Source organism: Rana temporaria, chromosome 6, assembly GCF_905171775.1.
Source record: "Rana temporaria chromosome 6, aRanTem1.1, whole genome shotgun sequence".
In the NCBI taxonomy this organism is placed as follows: Eukaryota; Metazoa; Chordata; class Amphibia; order Anura; family Ranidae; genus Rana; species Rana temporaria.
The window spans coordinates 124992649-125013855 of NC_053494.1; the positions used below are offsets into that span (position 1 = coordinate 124992649).

Sequence of the window (21207 nt, forward strand, 5' to 3'; positions counted from 1 at the left end):
TTACTGTACAAATCCTCTGTCTGTCACAGTTAGATCTCTTTATTTAAAAAAAATAAAATATAAAGGGAAAAAAAAAGCAGCAATGTGTTTTATAGAATAATAAGATGATTATATTAAGACACTTTTGAAAGAGATACCTGTTCATGATATATAACAACATTATCAGAACAAAAGGATTAAGACACTTGAAGTTACACAGTATGAGTGACTCAGTACCATTAGATGGTGACACATGGTCTGATAAAGGAATTATGGTAGATTGGTTATCTTTAATGTTATGTTTTTCTTGACAACATCTGACTTGCTTTATGAAGCCTATTCTAATGGTTCATTGGATTTTCTCAGCTTATAAAAAACTGCCAGTTTGCTTAGTACAGTGCACATCTTCAACATAAGGTAATAGGAATTAATTTCATATACTGTATATCTATATATATATATTTCTATATATAAATATATATGTTTTAGCCTACAATACATAATTTTCATTTTTTCTGCCACTTAGGTTTTGGTCATATAAAGTCAGTATTGTTGCACAAAGTATTATTTGTAAAGCTCTTAAAAAATCTCACACACAACTGAGCAGGATAGGTAGATTTGCTGAGAACCTTTCAATTGTGACTTTTCTAGTAGTCCTACTATAAGGTGTTCCCATTTCAGAAGCCCACAACTTTTCAAGCAACCAATTCTTATGCCGCGTACACACGATCATTTTTCGGGTTGTAAAAAACAAGGTTTTTAAGGGTCTAGAAAAAACAACGTTTTTTTCAACCCGATCATTAAAACGGCCTTGCCTACACACGATCGTGAAAAAAAAATGCTTTAGCAAAGCGCGGTGATGTACAACACGTACAACGGTACTATAACCACTTGCTTACTGGGCACATATACCCCCTCCTGCCCAGGTGAAATTTCAGCTTCCGCACTGCGTCGCTTTAACTGACAATTGCGCGGTCATGGCGACGTGGCTCCCAAACAAAATTTAGCCCTTTTTTTCCCCACAAATAGAGCTTTCTTTTGGTGGTATTTGATCACCTCTGCGGTTTTTATTTTTTGCTCTATAAACAAAAAAAGCAACAATTTTGAAAAAAAAAATCAATATGTTTTACTTGTTGCTATAATAAATAGCCCAATTTAAAAAAAAAAAAAAAAAAATTCTCAGTTAGGTCGATACGTATTCTTCTACATATTTTTGGTAAAAAAAAAAAAAAATCGCAATAAGCGCTTACAAAATATGGGACAGAATTATTATTATTATTATTATTTTTTACTAGTAATGGCGGCGATCTGCGATTTTTTTATTGGGACTGCGACATTATGGCGGACACATCGGACACTTTTGACACATTTTTGGCGCCATTCACATTTATACAGCGATCAGTGCTATAAATATACACTAATTACTGTATAAATGTGACTGGCATTGAAGGGGTTAACACTAGGGGATGAGGAAGGGGTTAAATGTGTACCTGTATTGTGTTCTAACTGTCGGGGGAGGGGGGTGACTGGGGAGGTGACCAATGCTGTGTCCTATGTACAAGGGACACAGATCGGTCTCCTCTCTCCCCTGACAGGACGTGGAGCTCTGAGTTTACTCACAGAGCTCCACGTCCCTGCTCTGTCATTACCGATCGCGGGTACCTGGCGGAAATCGCGACTACCAGGCACGCGCATCGGCATCTCGGAGACGCGCCCGGCGCGCGTGCGCCGCCGCCTGCGCGCTCGCACGCCCCCCAGTGGCCAGAGGAATCCAGGACGTCATATGACGTCCTGTTGGATTTTCAGAGCCACCGTGAAGCCGTCATTTGACAATGGCCCGGGGTTCAAGTGGCTAAAGGGGAATTTCCATTCGGATGGCGCCACCCTTTGGGCTGCTTTAGCTGATTTTGTGTTAGTAAAAGATGATTCGCGCTTTTCTGTCTGTTACAGCGTGATGAATGTGCTTACTCCATTACGAACGGTAGTTTTACCAGAACGAGTGCTCCCATCTCATAACTTGCTTCTGAGCATGCGCAGATTTTTCACGTCGTTAAAGCCCACACACGACCATTTTTTACAACCCGAAAAACGACAACGTTAAAAAAGTTGTTAAAAAATAGAGCATGTTCAAATTTTTTTTTTGCCCGTTTTTCAGAACCCGAAAAATGCTCTCATCAAGAAGTACAGGATCTCAATTGTTTCCCGGATTGTGGGATAAGGTGAGAGGCTTATTTAACTGAGGTGGAGGGATCACTGTCACCAGTCAAGCCACTCTTTTTTGCACTACAACCTTTTGTGCTCTTTTCACATCCACTTATGGACTTTTAATCTATTTTAGCGTGTTTTGACTTTTTAATATTGCGTTGCACTACTTTCTGTTATATGTTCTATTGAGATGTTTTTTTTTTAATTAACCTTTAGTGCTAGCTGACAATTCATGTTATTCTGGTATTATACTGGTCAGTGCTGAATACTCTTTTTTTAAAGTTTTTTTAAAGCGATAAGAACCTGAAAAACTTTGGGGCAGGTTCAGGTAGATCGGCGGCGGCGTAACGTATCGCATTTACGTTACACCGCCGCAAGTTTTACGGGCAAGTGCTTGATTCACAAAGTTGCGACGGCGTATCGTAAATTCCCCGGCGCAAGCCCGCCTAATTCAAATGATCAGGGTAGGGGGCGTGGATCATTTAAATTAGGCACGTTCCCGCGCCGATCGTACTGCGCATGCTTCGTATCGAAATTTCCCGCCGTGCTTTGCGCGAAATTACGTTGCAACAACGTCATTTTTAGAACTTCCACGTGACTTACGTCCATTCCTATTCACGGACGACTTACGCAAAAAAAAATCAAATTTCGACGCGGGAACGACGGCCATACTTTAACATGGCAAGTCTATCTATACACCACAAAATAGCAGCTTTAACTTTACGCCGGAAAAAGACGACTACAGACAATGTAAGAGAATGCGACGACCCAGCGGGCGCCGAAGTATTGCATCTAAGATCCGAAGGCATACGAAGCCGTACGCCTGTCGGATCTTGCCCAAATGCCGTCGTATCTTGGTTTGAGAATTCAAACTAAAGATACGACGCAGGAAATCAGTAGATATCAGTAGATACGCCGGCATACTTCCTCTGTGAATCTGCCCCTTTACATCTCTTTCTCACGCTATTATAACAAAAAAAGTATTTTGCTACTGTTCATGCCCCCATTGTGACATTTCTTCAATTTTCCTGTTCTGTGGACCCAGCAATCACTTCTAAAACAGCTACCTTTACCTTTACTGCCCCCCACAATTTACATAATCAAATTTTCCCCTAAATTTCCATCTACTGTTCTACCAAAGCACAGTTGCAGCATCTTGAAGTTGAGAATTATGTAGATGATTGAAAAACATACATTTTAGCTGAAAACAAATCCCTAGTTTTAGCTGAAGAAATATTTTAATTCAACAGTATATACAGTGCAATACATCCTGTGCTTTCTTTTTCACCTAAATGTATTATTAATTGATGTCATTATCTATATTATTGCAAAAAGGAGGAATGGGTGCCTAGACAAAGCCAATACCTGTAGTTTTTCACATACTGTATGGCACAGGGGTTTGGCACATACATGTGGAATTTAAGAACAAAGCAATTCAATTTGTGAGAAGTGGGCAAATTGCAAATAATTCCAGTTCCACTAGATTCATTGACCAGAGAGAGGATACTATCACAAAGCACATTACATTTATGGCTTAGTGGAAAGTATGGTGCTGGCATACCTCTGCTCCCTGTGCCCTGCAGCATAGCAGAATGAATTATTAGTGTTGTGAAAATTTTGCTTACAATTCTCCTGCTGCAGAATGGAGAACAAGAGGAAGTATGGTGCCAGCAGTATAGCAACCTGGGGCCGACATTTCTGGGTTGGGGCCATAACTGTATTGAACATCAATATACTTACCTTTCCAAGATCTAGGGATGTAGGTTTACTGGAGCTCTTCTTTAAGAGTAACCCATTTTTAAAAAGGAAAACATCAATAATGCTCACAAAAGTGGGCTACTTTTAAGCATTAATGTGGTATTAAACCCAAAAAGCAAACATTATATTGCAGCTTACCAATTCTGATGTGATACAATTATGCTGCATACACACGATCGGAATTTCCGATGAAAAAAGTCAGATGGAATTTTTTCATTGGATATTCCGACCGTGTGTGTGCCCCATCTGAGTTTTTTCTTTGGAAATTCCATTTGTCTGTATGGAACTCCAACAGAGAAAAAAACATGCATACTCAGAATCAAGTCGACGCATGCTCGGCTCGTCGTAGTGTTGTACGTCACCGCGTTCTTGATGGTCGGAATTTGGTGTGACAGTGTGTATGCAAGACAGCTTGAATGGAATTTCATCGGAAAAATCCGTTGGAGTTTATCCCAACGGATATTCCGATCGTGTATACAAGGCATAAGTTTTCTTTTTATGCTTTCTTTCTTTTCTTTTCACCTGGTGATCCTTTCAAAAAGTTCTGTTGCTTTTCAACAGAACAAACTGTCCTGCAGATGTAATAGTTAGAAGGATGAGACAAACCATGTGTCATTGACAGTGGTGCTTATAATGTTTAGCTTTTTATTTAATTTATGTAAAACCTTTATTACAAAAGTAACTGCTTAAAAAGTGTTAGCTGAAGTTTGGCTTAAATTCGTTTAGTGTACCTAAATGTGCTAGTCCATTTAACACTTTCCTACCTCCAGGCTGACAATGCTGATACCCTCAAAAGTGGAAGTTCCACTTTAAGCACTCCTGACATGCCTTGTTTTGACAGGTACCCAGCTCCCACTTCTGCTTGGGCCGCCTAGACAGTCCCTCCCTGCAGTTTTCTTAAACACGTCATCCAGCCATTATGAACGTGCATCGCGACTCGCGCATGCGCAGTGCACACCCGGCTGTGAAGCCGCAAGCTGTCACAACCGGGTGCCCACGGTAGTGATGCCAGTGGTGCGAACAGGAGAGGGAGAGAACTGAGGCTTCGGGCGGCCACATCGCTGGACCATGGGACAGGTGAGTGTGTGTTTATTAAAAGTCAGCAGCTAAATTTTTTGTAGCTGCTGACTTTTAATAAAAACAGAAATTACTGGAACGCCGCTTTAAGGTGTCTCTCGGGTGCTCCTCAATCCAGAGTTCTGGAAAAACACCCTTCCCCAAAAGAAAAAAAGAAAAAAACGAAGGGAAAAAAAAATGGGCAGACTTAATGGACTACTCTGTCTTTTTATTCCATCACTTTTCTATGTTTCTTTTATTTTGGGTTTAATTTACATTTTTTCCTGGTATGTCCCAAAACAAATGCACTATGCGACATGAGCACTGTGTTTAGAACTCCATATTTGTCTGCCAATATTAAAGCTGAATAAAATAGGTAGGAGCCGTCTCATCATGCTGTTCATCATTTTCTATAAGCCTGGATGGCTCAGACCTACCCACCTGGCCTCAACATAAAGACTAACTACAGAGCTTTGCATAGCCACAGCAGAATGTGGGGAAAAAGGGGGCCCATCAATGCCACTTATCAGTGCCCACCAGTGCCACCTATCATTGCCACCTATCAGTGCCCACCAATGCTACCTATCAGTGCCCACCAGTGCCACCTATCAGTGCTCATCAGTGCCACCTATCACTGCCAATAAGTGCGTCATATTATCCTCACCAATTCCACCTAATTAGTGTCCATAAGTGCTGCCTCATCAGTGCCCATAAGTGCCATCTCATCAGTGCCCATAAGTGCCACCTCATCAGCGCACATCAGTAAAGGAGAAAAATTACTTATTTTCAAAATTTACTGACAGAAACAAAGAAAAACTTTTTTTTTGTAACAAAATAAAAAGCAGTGATTAGATACCACTAAAAGAAAGCTGTATTTATGTGAAGAAAATTATAAAAATGTCACATGGTTACAATGTAGCATGACCGCGCCATTGTCATTCACAGTGTGACAGCGCTGAACTCTGAAAAATTGCCTGGGCAGGAAGGGGGTGAAGGTCGCCTGTATTGAGCTGGTTAATGCTTAAAAATAGCTAACATCTCCCTAGGGTACCTTTAATTATTTTTTATATTTAAAGTTATATATGCTTTCACTATGAACAAGAGGCCAGGCGTACAAAAGATAGTAAGCAAGCACTTTGGATGCTAGACTCCTGAGATTTGACCAGCTCCGCACTAAAAACATCTAATATCATTGCAGTACCAAATATCTTATTGTTAGAAACACAATTGGGCACATCCGTTATAAATGTAATACTTCTCTCAGTGTTTTTAAACACCAAATAGCTGTAGAATTTAAATATGTAATGGATTAATCCAATATAGCCTGTGGAAATGGTAAGATTCAATTAGCCCTACAGTCAGCTAACGCTATGCTCATGCTCAGTGTCCAATAAATTCATTGGAACACAAGGGAACCCCTTCAAAGGAGCTTATGAACAGCTCCAAAATTTGGTGGTCTGGAAAAAGAACTGCTCGATGAAAAAAAAAAAATATATATATATATATATATATATATATATATATATATATATATATATATATATATACATATACTGTATATATTCACATTGGAAAAATGCCCTGTACTTTTGGGTATAAGTCAGCATGTGACAGTGCTTGTACTCAGAGATTGGCTGCTCAGGCACCCAACGCTTCAACAAGGTTAAGGTTACAGAAGACAAATATGCGCATCTTGTAGGGCTGCATGGGCAAATCACAGGTTACTTTAAATATCCTTTTAAACTAATGAAAGATATAAAATTTGGCCTTGCTCTTCCTTTAGCATAATGCACATTTTGCTAAAAAGGAAAGAGAGAATGAGAAAGCAGAATTAATTAGTCCATGTCACTGACTGTAAATAACTGACCCTTATCGTTACTGGTCTATTAAAAAAGGTGGACAAGACTATTCAAATATAAAAAAGGGTATTTAGCAAATTTAAGGTTTAGATTTACAATAAAAAATCTATGTTAATTAAATCAATGAAAGGACACATTCTTTGTGATCCATTTTACTTTCACAAGACCAACCCATAAAAAATGCATTTACTAATTGTCTCAGCAGCTTTACTGGATAATAAAAGTAAGGAGTAATAAGCAGCAAAGACTTGTGGAGCAGTGCTGGCTTCTGCTGATAAAACACAATTATTTGGAGCTTGGACAGATTCTAATGTAACAATGCCAGCAATTTCCTTGCAAAATGAAGAACCGTTTTGACACAGAAAAACAATTTCACTGATCTTCTTGACACGTGGGACGTAAAAATGAGCCTTTGTGGACTACATTTACTAAAAGAGCAATTTTGGAGGAATTATCATAAATCTTGCATTTTACCATAGTGCAAAATGAGTAGAAAATCATGGCCGCTATTTACCAAAGCTGCATTCAATTAAACTGATTTAACAGTAATTTAGAGGGACACTTAAGGGCATTTTTAATAAGACAGCAGTAATAATTGGAAGAATACAGTAAAGCATAGCAACCAATCAAATCAAGTTTAGAGAAAAATAAATTCTTATAGGTTACAGCAGACTATCGCACCGGTATTAAAGATAGGTCATCCATCCTAATATGCAACAAGGTACGTTAATCATAACAGTGCTTTCTGTACCTCCATACTTTTGCCCATGTTGTTCTTCTGCAGACACCTGGATTCTGATAAACTTGCAGTATAAGCAGCTCTCAATACAAAACTGCTGTGCTAATGATTTTTTTATTTATTTTATTCCTTTACATAGAGTCTAGATCTTCAGTCATGCCGCGTACACATGATCGGTCAATTCGATGAGAACGGTCTGATGGACCGTTTTCATCGGACCAAACCGATCATGTGTGGGCACCATCGGTTATTTATCCATAGGTTAAAAAAAAGCAATCTTGTTTTAAATTTAACCGATGGATACCTAACCAATCGTTTGTAGGCACGTCCATCGGTTAAAAATCCAGGCATGCTCAGAATCAAGCGACGCAGGCTTGGAAGCATTGAACTTCGTTTTTTTCAGCACGTCGTTGTGTTTTACGTCACCGAGTTCTGACACGATCGTTTTTTTAACTGATGGTGTGTAGGCACGACTGACCATCAGTCAGCTTCATCGGTTAACCAATTAAAACGGTCCATCAGACCGTTCTTATCGGTTTGACCGATCGTGTGTACGCGGCATAACACTTTGCAGAGAGCTCCAAGCCATTCATAAAAATCTCTGCACTGCTTATTGTAGAAACAGAAAGAACAAATTTGGGAAGAAGCAAGTAAATCTAATAGCATGTTCTTGGGTTGCGAGAGAAATGTGAAGCATATGACAAACATGCGGAGGAAACAACGAGGCAGCACACAAAGTGCATGCTGATAATGACCTTGTGAAAATTAAATCTACAGTATTGCAAGGTAACAGTGCTAATCATTTAGCCAATGTGCTGAATGTTGACCATAAAGTTGGAACTAATACTGGGTTTACACCTAGGTGTTGTGGTAACTATGACTAAAATGCGTTTGTGGATTACCCCCTAAGTTTATACAGTGGGATAGCGTCATTAATAAGTTTTAACAAACGCAAAACATTTTAATGAAATATCTTGTGGTAAAGCACCGCAAGGGAATGGGCAGGTGTGAACGGGGCCTTAGAGCAGAGAACTAATTAGAAACATTTCCATCAAAAAAAATCATAAAAGATGAAAACAAACTACAATACACAGAAAGTGTTCTTTTTTCAGCTCAATGCACACATCTTATTTGAGATCTGTTTAAAGTTTTATTAATTTCTTACTTCAAAAATGCCTATGGAAAAGCCAACACTGTGAGTAGCTGTGCTGAACAAAACATCCGTCATTACAATGTGCTGATAAGCTTGAGAAAGTATTATTTTTATTCATAAGACAGAACCAAGCAAACTGCTTCACTTGAACTCCTCTAGAAGTTCAATGTGTCTCCCAACAAACGTTTATAAGTGGCAAGGGAGATGCATATGCAAGGGATAATGCAAACCTAGTGCTTACAACTATTTCCATGGCATCTAACCTCGCTACCCAATAATGAGGAATTCAATTTTTCTCTTTGCTCTAGGTCAGGGGTCCCCAAATGATGGCCCTCTAGTTGTTCAGGAACTACAATTCCCATCATGCCTAGTCACGTCTGTGAATATCAGTGTTTCTCAATGCCTCATGGCATGTGTAGTTCCGCAACAGCTGGAGGGCCGTAGTTTGGAGATCCCCGCTCTAGGTTTTCTGGGATACCAGGTAGAAGATTGTTTTTTAACAACAACAATAGAAAAATGGTACAGTCCTTATTTAGGATACACTCTCGCTGTATGAAGAACACTAACATTAAGGTGGGAAAGAAGTCCATTGTCCTGTCTAAGCTCCAACAAGCTAGTTCTCAGCATAAATTATGCTTTTGTTCCCTGGTCTCATTGGTTTGGTGGAATGATTTAGGACCGAAAACATTAATAGGTAGATTCACAAAGAGTTAGGCCGGCTTATCAGTAGATAGGCCGACCTAACTCTGAATCTACGCTGGCGTTTGTTTAAGTCTATTCTCAAACAGAGATACACTTAAACAAAGCTAAGATAGGCCGGCTTGCGCCGTTCTATCTTAGCTTGCAATGTTTCTGTTGGGCGCTAGATGGCGCTTCCATTGCGGCCGGCATAGATTATGTAAATGAGGGGATACGCCGATTCACGAACGAATGCCAGGCCTACACCGTCTATGAGGTGGAATAACAATGTTAAGTATTGCCGCCGTTCCCGCCGCGAGGTTCGAATTTTTTACGTCGTTTGCGCAAGTCATCCGCGAATCGGGATTTACGTCGTTTACGTACACGTCAAAATCAATAGGCCCGTACGGCGTACTTAGCCGCAATGCGCACTGGGAAATGTAGTCGCCCGGCGCATGTGCAGTGTCAAAAAACGTCAAAAAACGTGAGGTCAAGCCTCATTTCCATAAAACACGCCCCCCTCCAAGCAATTTGAATTAGGCGCCCTTACGCCCGCTCGTTTTAGGCTACACCGCCGTAGATTAGCAGTTAAGTGGTTTGTGAATCACAACTAGCCTAACTAATTTACGGCGGTGTAGCCTAAAAAGGCTAGGCTAGGCCGTCCTAAATTTAGGCAATTGTACGTGAATCTACCCATAAGTATATGCTGCCGGGCAGGTAGGGAAGTTAAATGGCCTTCTTATTTTGGCCTGCATAGAAAAGCACCACTTTATTTCCTCTTCTGGCACCCATTACCAGGACAAAAAATAGGTGGAAAATTCTCAAAAATAAACCAGAAAACAGATTCTAAGTGCCTGTCCACACTACTGCGACTTGGGATCCGACTCGTGACGCCCCAAGTCGCGCGACATGAGAAATTAAAGTGAATAAGAGTCGTCTTAATGTACACTACTGAAGTTGCCCCGACTTCAGAAAAGGTTCCTGTACTACTTCAAGGCGACTTATACCCATTGATTTAAATGGAAGTTGCTTCCAAAGTCGGATCAGTGTCTTAACTAAAGCAACTTTACAGGAAGAGAAAATAGTTTTCTCAGGCAATTGATTATTGTTTGATTGGCCACTGGCAAAGTTGCCTGTCCTGGAGGCAACTTGAAGTTGCCTCAAAGTTGCCTCAAGTTGCATCGCAAAGTCGTGCCGACTTTCATATCACTGTAGTGTGAACCGGCACTAACCCCTCTACACATTATCAAAAAAAAAACTTGGTCTAGACCAAAAATATTTGTCATGAGCTCAACAAGCAGCTAGTTAGTGAGAATTTAAGAAACATAAAATTAAATATTGACAGTGACTAGCAAGACAGTGACAGACCATGAATACTTCCATAGCCAAATTAGCTCACTCACAGACTAGGGAAAAAATCTGATCTACCTGCAGAGCTTTGCTGATCATACTTGTGTAGGTTTAGGCAGAAAGTGATTAATATTTTTTTGTTACCTCTGATTTTATATTGACTGCTATGACTTTGGACTTTATATGGCAATACAAAAACTATGTTGGGCTAATATGGGGGGTCACTGGGCAAAGAAAATATATTAATGATGCCAAATGGCGCTACAATCCAATATTTCCCAAAGATTATGCAATCTAGATATACTTTCAATAGAACTCAGTTTTCTTCTCGGGTTTGGTTGCTTTATGTTTTAAGCATACAGCCAGATGCAATAAAATTCAAGGCAAGATTTACAAGCATAATCTTTTCTTATAGTCTGCTTATCACGGTCTGTGGTCACAGACCCCGCTATGGAGAAATTTCAACTTCTCATTTATAAAACCTATTAAAAAAAGATTAATGAGCCAGTCAAGAAGTAAGAATGAGTGGCAGAAGACAGTGCATGGATATAATGAAATATACACACATATATCTATAAAGAAAAGCTTGTCAAACAAATGTTTTATGCTTTACTACTTGTTTATTTAAAGACCCATCAGTTGACACCCAAATTCTACAGGGTTCATGGATCTCTTCAAATGGGATCAGAAGCACTTGAGAGACAGAAGCTGAGATGAGAACTGTATTACACATAATGTCATTGGAGAGAGACAAACAATGGTAATTTATTATATAGGGCAAAGACTATGTGGCACTTTGTATGTGTTTGTGATCTACAACCTTGTGTGCAGTGCATGGTAATTCCATGTAGAGTTCACTGATTTCTATCGAGAAACCAATGTCAGTGCCCACCAAAATCCTGAATAACCTCTGAACAACAGGCAATATTTCATGCCTGTTATAAGATTAGAAGGCCTTTCCAAATGACTTCTCCTATATCTATGACTAGGTCCTACTCTCCCTTTTAGATTCCTTAATTATTGTAGATTATGAAAAAAAGGCAACAAGAAAAGCTGAAACATGCAAAGGTGGGCAAGAACACCTAACTCTAATGCCGCATACACGCGATCAGTCAATCCGATGAGAATGGTCTGATGGACCGTTTTCATCAGACCAAACCGATCGTGTGTGGGCCCCATCGGTTATTTATCCTTTGGTTAAAAAATGTGAAACTTGTTTTAAAAATTAACCGATGGATACCTAACCGATAGAAAAAAAAACTATCGTTTGTAGGCACGTCCATCGGTTAAAAATCCACGCATGCTCAGAATCAAGTCGACGCATGCTTGGAAGCATTGAACTTCGCTTTTTTCAGCACGTCGTTGTGTTTTACGTCACCTCGTTCTGACACGATTGTTTTTTTAACTGATGGTGTGTAGGCACGACTGACCATCAGTCAGCTTCATCGGTTAACTGATGGAAAAATCCATCAGACCGTTCTCATCGGATTGACCAATCGTGTGTACAGGGTATTAGAGCATCCAAGATATATATGAAGCCAAAGGCTGACTTAGCACACCAAGCTCCACCTATAATATAACTAAAGCTGGTCATAGATGGTTCGAATTTCGACCAATTTAGCAGGGACCAGCCACGATTCAAACCATGTATGCGCAGGCTGGATGTACCCAAGTTGATCGATCAATTACATGTGATTATTGATAGAGATAATTATAGCTGCTAGCAGTAATGCCTGTATTTTTCCTGTGGGGACGGCTCACCGCGACACCCCCCCCCTCCCACTGGGAGAATACAATGGTCCCACGGGAGGGAGTCCTCCATTAACACCGACTGTAGGGAACCTGTGGTTGCAGGAAAGAAAATCACTCCATCTATGGCCAGCATTAGTACTAGCATTGTCCTTTGAGTAAGTACTCAATGTGCACTCAAAAAGGTAACTGTATGGCCCCGTATGGCCCCGTACAGACGAGCGGACAGTCCGATGAAAACGGTCCGCCGGACCGTTTTCATCGGACATGTCCGCTCAGAGATTTCGGTCTGGTGGTTGTACACACCATCAAATCGAAATCCGCGCGGACAGACAGCGCGGTGACGTGCGCGACCCTGGAAGGTCAATGCTTCCACGCATGCGTCAAATCACTTTGACGCATGCGAGGGATGGCGGCCCAGCGGACATGGCGGCCCAGCAGTCAGCAGCCCGTTTCAGCAGACATGTTAGGTCGTGTGTACAAGGCCTATGACTTAATCAGACCATACTGCAATCACATGAACGAAAAATAAATAAAAAAAGGATAAGCTGAAGTAAGAATAAGAGTATTTTCTGAAGGAAATTTGAATCTTGTTTTTCTCTAAGACTTGCATATGGATGTACATAAAGCTATATGCTTTACATGCAGTATAAATAGAAAACATTACATTTATATTCTACAGACTCTCAGCTGCAGAAAAAACCATCTCCTGCTATTAACTGCAGTTATGTCATATCCCTGCACACTTATACAGTGCTCCTGGTGCAAGGGGCTGACCCTTTACACTTTTCTGTGAGAGGTTGCAAATAATACACGTTTTTTGAACCATATACTAGATAGAAACAACATGAGCTGAATACACTGACTGTGAAATATTATGAGATGTTCTATGAAAACAGCAATGCAGTAAAGTTGATCATTGACAGTAGAGAGCAACTGAATAGGTAGACTTGATCAGACCACTCATATAGAAATGGACATATTAGGTGGCCTTTCATGGTTTTTAACGTGTATGTCTGGGAAAAATTTCAAAATAAAATGATATTAAAGTCATATTAAAAATGCTGCAAGTACAAAAAATACCCACTGAACTGCCAGAAATCAACACAACACAATGCTAGCTGCGGTGAAATCCCAAGCAGTATTATTTGCTCTGCCAACTTCTCCCTCATGGACCTTTTCCTGTCTTCATAACAGGAGGGTGAGGTGTCCTGTAGTCCACAGTAGATCTCAGGCTGGGCTGATACAATTTTTCAGATGCCCAGGCCACTAAACAGGCTGGCACGGGTGGCAGAAAATAATCATCAAAGGTAGTAAGTGCAGCGGGAATGGGGGTGTGGAGAGGTTGTAAGCGAGTTAGTTCCCCTTATAATTTTTTGCTAAAAAGTTAACTAACCTTTTAAAGAGAAAACATGTATTAAAGAGCATATGTTCTGTATATCTGTAGGTGCCCCATGGACATTGGGCTGGCAACTGATCAAGCCAAAAACAGCTGGATTGGCATACCTTGATTTAATGTATAGGAAACATTAAGTGAACTGTATGTTATAGCTAAATTGGGTACTAACATTTGTAGGTAAAGTTGAACCGGGGAAAATCTGATTGCCTCTCGGGGGATCAGGAAGTAATTTTTTCCCCTGCTGTAGCAAATTGGAGCATGCTCTGCTGGGTTTTGTTTGCCTTCTTCTGGATTAACTGTGGGTATAGAATTGGGTATATTGGACTGTACAACATTTTTTATTTATTTATTTATGGTTGAACTGGATGGACTTGTGTCTTTTTTCAACCTGACTAACTATGTAACTATTGCATTTTTTGCCTACTGTAAATTGGTAAATTGGTTTCTCTAAGCAACTGTATTTTACACATCATCGTTGCCAACATCATAGCCATAATCATTATTGGCACAGTGGCCAGTGGTAGGAGTCTCCAAACTTTCTAATCAAAGAGCCAGTTTACTATTCTTTAGGCTTTGGGGGGCTGGACTGTGCTCAGTCGGAGTAAACAATGCCGGATGTTTGGTATTAGAGGAAAAAATTGTTGGTGTCAGTGGGATGAATAGTGCCCCATTTATGTTGACCATGGAAGGAATTGTTCCCCATCGTTGGTGACAACGAAAGGAATAGTACCCCATTGTTGGTGTCAGTGGGATGAATAGTGCCCCATTTATGTTGGCCATGGAAGAAATTATTCTCCATCGTGGGTACAAATGGAATAGTACCACATTGTCGGTGTCAGTGGCAGGAATAATGGGGCAGTTCCACAGACATCTGCGCCGGGCGCAGCGTATCTATGCTACGCCGCCGTAACTTATCTTTTTTAAATTGAATGTACAAAGAATCCGCGCCATAAGTTACGGCGGCGTAGTGTATCTATCGCGGCGTAAGGGCGCGGAATTCAAATGGCTGTGATGGGGGCGTGTTTTATGCTAATATGTCGTGACCAGACGTAAACAACGTTTTTTTGGAACTGCGCATGCGCCGTCCCTGGGGTATCCCAGTGCGCATGCTCGAAATTAAACCAGAACGTGCCAATACTTACGACGGTGACGTCATTCTACGCAAATTCCTATTCGCGAACGACTTACGCAAACGACGTAAAAAATTCAAAATTGTATGCGGGAAGGAAGGCCATACTTAACATTGAGTACGCCTCAGTATAGCAGCTTTAACTATACTGAGATCTGACAGGCGTACGAAGACGTACTGAAAGACAAAAACAAGGTGTGTCCCATATGACAACCAAATGGTGTGATGTAGTAACTGTCCTGAGGAGACACTCCCCCTGTGATGGGGGTGTTTACCGTAACCAAAACTACTGAACAATATACAAAAACCTGGGTAAGAGCCTAAAGAAAAAAGGCTAACCCCAGGGAAGAGGTTACTATTGGCAAATCATGGACTGTACTCAGAATGTGTAAATATATCTATAATTTATTGAGTTACTACAAAAGGAGATAAAAAGACGTACGCCTGTCAGATCTAGCCGAGATGCCGTCGTATCTTGTTTTGTGGATACAAAACAAAGATACAACGCGGGAATTTTGAAATTACGCCGGTGTATCAATAGATACGCCAGCGTAATTTCTTTGTGGATCTGCCCCAATGTCTTTAAGGGCCAGATAAAGGCAAGCAAAGGGCCTCATCTGTCCCCAGGGCCGCAGTTTGGAGACCACTGGTCCAATGGTATCTGCTACTCTTCAGTTGTAAAGAATAACTGGTGCTGGAAGCCACCACTGAATCTGCTGCATGAAATGTTAGATTGTTAACACAACTACACAGATTACTATCTGAAGTATACTAGTTTAGCTGAAACACAGGTATCAGTGAACCAAAAATTGTATTCATTAGCTAGTGTAAAATTCTAAAAACTCAACTATAAAGAGCTGGTGAACAGATGTTTATTTTATATGAACTTCTCTTTTGTTCTGTCTTGCAAGAGTAAAAATAATAATTAGCAATGAGTAGACCTGGAGGAACTGCCCAATGTATGCCATATCGCAATAACAATGAAGTAATCATCTCAAATTATTTCAACATAAAGCAAGAAAGTGTATGAACTTCCGAGACCTTTAAAAACTAGTTATCACTGGAGAAATATTTGGTATGGGAAAGAGCATTACATAACACTACTACTGAAAGAAAACCAGCTTTCCCCAACCAGCATGAAACATCCTCACTTCAAAACCTTCATTTATATGCAGAATTCACAGGGAAAAAAATTGATTGCCTTAGCAGAAGCTGTGCAGTTTAAACACATAGATGATATACTGTAATGCCAGACTTTCAGGTAAATGTCTCTTGAAAGCGATATCAGCTGTTCCTTGACAAAAAATGTTAGAGTTCAAAATACAGAATTACTTCTCTATATTTCATCTTTGTCACAGCTGTACTTTGGTTATATCATTTGTCTTACAACTGATACATTCAATCATAGAAATTTGTCAGTTGTTCAAAAGGAAGAGAAGATCGCGAGACGACTTGTACCTACTCTAAGTGACAACTTAGACAGAAGCAAGAAGAAAATCAGAGATAGGTTTCGGCAATTTTTGTGCTATCTGTAACATTTTTGTCACATGATTTCAAGTAAATTGTCTGCATTTGTGTATTAAACAGTCCATGGCAACTCTTATACCAGTGGTTCTCAACCTGGGGGGTCGGGACCCCCTCGGGGGTCAAATGACAATTTGCCAGGGGTCACCAAATCCTGGGGTCTTCCTGAAGCCCGCAGCACTCACAGCCTTTCGCAGCCATCCAGCAGGGCTGTCCCTGGAGCCGGTGGCCACCCAGCTAGGCTGTTCCTGGAGCCCTTGCCCGCCCATTCAGTTCACGGCATAGCTGTGGGGCAGAGACTAGAGGTCAGCTGACTGGTGAGAAATGTGAAGTGGGAGGTGCTGGAGGAGACCCTATCTCCTGATTTCGGCATAGGTGTTGCTGCTGCGAGACACCACAGAGCTGGAGACACATTGAGTAACACTACCTGTGATTAGAGTTGCCATTTAAAGTCCCCACTACAGTTCTCAGATCAGCAGATAATTTTGATCAAGCGCACCTAAGCTAGCTGATCAGAACTCCCCACCAGCACTGCCAGCACTGCCAGCACTCACCCCCCCCCCCCAAGTAGTAAGAGAAGGAATAAAAATAGAGAATACATGGAAGGGAGAGGAAAAGAGGGGTAGGAACTAAGAAAAAAGGGAGAGAAAGAATAAGAGAAAGAACAGGAAAGATGACTAGAGAGAGGGATGGGGGGAACAAGAAATTGAGATAGAAAGATAAAAGTGAAAGAAAGGAGAACATAGAGAGAGTGGTACATCCTAAAATGTACCAGGAAGGGGTTTTAATACTGTACGAGTGGAAGGGACTTAGGGAGCTCTAAATGTCCGCGGATTAGGGGCGCAAATTACTTGTCTTACCTTGGGTGCTGACAACCCACGCTAAGAAAATTCTACTATTGGGGTCCCCACAACTTGGGAAATTTTATCAAGGGGTCAAGGCACTAGAAAGGTTGAGAACCACTGTCTTATACAGATTTGCGAGCATAATTTGTTCCAGAAACATGCTTGTAATCCAAAGCACTTGTATATCAAAGCATTTTTTTTACAAGGTATAAAAGAGAAGAGAGGCACCTCTAAGTGTAGCAATAAGTTGCTAAATGTTGTACATTCATTAAATGTAACCATATTGCTACACTCTTCTTTTTTATACTGAGTTGTGACATGACGCTACTCTTATATCAAGACATCGCTTGTATATCAAGGCAAAATGTATTAAAACATTTTGCTTGTCTTGCAAAACGCTCTCAAACCAAGGTTTTACTGTACGTTTTTCCAGTATCATACCCAAGTATTTGGTTTTTAGATGGGTTTATATAAATATATAGCAGGCCTTCATTTTATTTTATTTTTTTCACAATGCATTTTTAAGCTTTACAATAATCAAACAAACCACAGAACAATTAGCCAAGCTTATAAACAACATTTCCTAAGCATAAATCTCCATCAATTTGTTCCATTATGGCAGGATATTTCCTGTGTTCTCTGAAAGTCATGTGATCTCCTGGCAGTCATATGGTATGGCTATAAGTCAATAGAAAGCAATCTGCAACAACCAATAGGAAAGGAGGACTTCAGTGGAGAAAAAAAAATACATTTACAATTTTAAAACAAAAATAATCCCTAGGCTGGTTTTGCCACACGTTTGAGTTTATATTCCTCAAAGATCCCAAAAACACCTGTCTTCAATTGCTATTTCCAAACCACCTGACACATAAAAATAACAGTACCAGATCAGCACCATGGCGATGGACGGTAATATAATAGCTGATTTTGTCTGGATGACTATCCATTATTTTTTTTTTTAGAACCCAATATTACAAGTCCCTGGACACCAGAGTGACAGTTAAATTTAACACAGTCTTCCCAAAAGCCAATATGTGACATTTATGGAGTTTTTTTCTTTTTAGCAATAAAGTGCTACAAGCCCTCATCACTCATCAGACTTCAATACATCAAAAATAGGTTCACTCCCATTTAACCTCTTTGAAGGTAACTGCAGTAGCGTTATACAATACAAAAATTATAAAAATCTGAAAATGATACAAAATATTTGTGCAAAGGGGTCTACTATGAAAACGGAGTGTCGCACTTTCAAACTTCACTCGATTGAGGATTTCAAATGTTATTTTGAATTATGCATTGGCCTTAGACATCTGTGATTTATTTATATTCTGGCTTTTTAAATCCTACTTGATCTACCCCAGCTAAAATGTGCAAGACATCCTCCATTATGGATTGTCATGCTATATTCTTTCTGAGCATCACATGGTTTTGGTACTGAAGTAGATAGCGATCATATAACACACTGGCTTAAGGTTTCATGAATCTGATGCATGAAAAGCACCATGTGAAAATCCTACTGATGCTTCTAGTTTTCTAGCTGTTAATTTCCAACAGGCAATACAAAGAAAGGAGGTCAGTACAATACAGTGCATCACCACATACTGTACACAGACCTCAAGAGCTAATGGTTGTGCAAGTAATTTTCTGTTGAATTATTAAACATTAGGGCAATGCTCTTTGGGTCCTGTTTTAATTATTCATATTAATGCTTGGAGATGGAATGGAGTTTTTTTTTATTAACAGATTGTTTCATAACCATCAATATGAATGAAATTATATGCTTGTTCCTTCATCTGTCGATTATAAAATATAAAGTAGCACATCTGCTCTACAATAAAGCCTGTTGGGCCTGTATGTGCAATTCCATAGTGATGAATATTATTTTGACAAGACAGTTACCTAATAAAATATTAGCTTCTAATACATTATGCTTGAATGATTAAGGTTGGAAAGGCTTAAAAATTGACAATGAAAACTCTGACATATTAGTGTTGACTTCTAAAGGAGTAGAGCAAGCTGATTTTTTACCAATGAGTAGCTGACTTCAATCATCCAATGACAAGAGAGCAAAAATTCAGCTTTTTCATTTGTCCTTGCCTACGATTAGGTATTTTTTGCAAAGTGAATTTTCATTTAGCTTCCCCCCCGTTCACTATGCTAGGTACAAATTGACTTGGCAAAGTGGACATTCTCTACGTCTTTAGTAAATCAACCCCATCGTGTTAGGTGCATTTTCCAAGAATCTGTTTTCTGGGTCTCCAGTTGCAACGTTCTGCATAAGACAATCAAACTCATTATTTGGAGTCTGGCATGTTTGTGCACAAGCTTGAAAGAGATTATAGCCCAAAATCGTCTATCTTTGTCCTACAATAAACTGAAACGTCATTAATACATATAAAGGGGACAATTTCCTGTCCGTTTAGAGAACATGGCCTTCCTTTCTATGGCCATGTGTGACAGCAATTAATATGGAAAACTCAACAGAAGCCAGCATGCATAGCATAAGGATGACACACAATTGGCCTTCCATAGTATTTGCAGCAAAGATAAGCCAACAAAAAAAAACATCAATAATAAAAAAAAACAGCAAACCTATTCAGCTGGTCTTCAATAATAGCCAGATAAGACTGTAACAGAAAAGCTGGCCTTTTCCTTTTATTATGACTCTTAAAACTTAAATGGGGATCCCACTGTACTTTGATCTATTGTTCTAAAGTGCAAATGCTGTTACAGTTTCCTACTGGGGCAGGCAACAGCTGCAGCCAAAGTATCACATACAGTGTGCCTTGGGCATGCTGGCTATGTCAACAGATTATCTTGCACTGAGCTGTCTAGACTGTTATTAATATGCAACCGATTCAAAGAATTGGCCTTCTAAATTGTGTGTTTTTTAACAAAAAAGGGTGAAAAATCTTCATAATTATTTTAATTAGCCATTTCAATAACCATAGTAGAAAATGTCATTGCAACACAACCAACAATGAAAAGGTACACACATTTTTCATGACCTTTAGCCCATTACTGATACAGGATTTCACCATCATAATATCAGTAAGACTGGATCTGTGCCATAAAATCTAACAGCCAATATTTACGGTAATTCTTCAAAAATCAAAATACAGAAGTTACAGTTCTACTTGCAGCTACTTTTTCTTAAAACACACAAAACGATATCCTTTCTAGAAGCACAATAAGCTGCGTCGTTTAATGCTGAAGGGCACGTTTTGCCATTATCTAATGGACAGCCTTATTCTTCTTAGACATATGGCTACCTTTATAACATCATGTCTATTGAAGCTAGTCTAAAACATCACCAACTGCCAAAAAAAAAAGAAAAAAAAATCAATATCCCATCTGCATTCGAAAGAATACAAACCTATAGAACTAGCAGTTGCTCTACTGTATGTATGACATTTATTTAAGAGAATTCTTGTTTCATACAGTAAATGACTTTCTCACTTCAATCTCCTATTGTGTTATAGTATCTTAGTGCAGCACATGGAGCAAGACACTCCTTGCAATCAGAACAGTGAATGGCAAGCATCATTTAAAATGGACGTCATTATACAAGTTTACGTCTATCATATGTATATATTAGAAACCCTTATAATTAACTTTGCTCAAATATTGGCCTAACTATAATTCAAAAGAATCAGCGCAGAACAGTATATACATAAGCATGCTGATTACAGTGCACAAGGATACTTGGATTTGCTGATTAAGCATTAATTCATTTTAAACAAAAATCGGTGTTGAAATGACATACATTCATCCAAACAAATTG

General features: G+C 39.7%; 1 protein-coding gene across 1 annotated transcript in view; it reads right to left on the minus strand.

Moving 5' to 3' along the window:
• Positions 1-21207, minus strand: part of KLF7 (Kruppel like factor 7) — a 217701-nt gene that overhangs the window by 194336 nt on the left and 2158 nt on the right. The gene's annotated exons all lie outside the window — the stretch shown is intronic.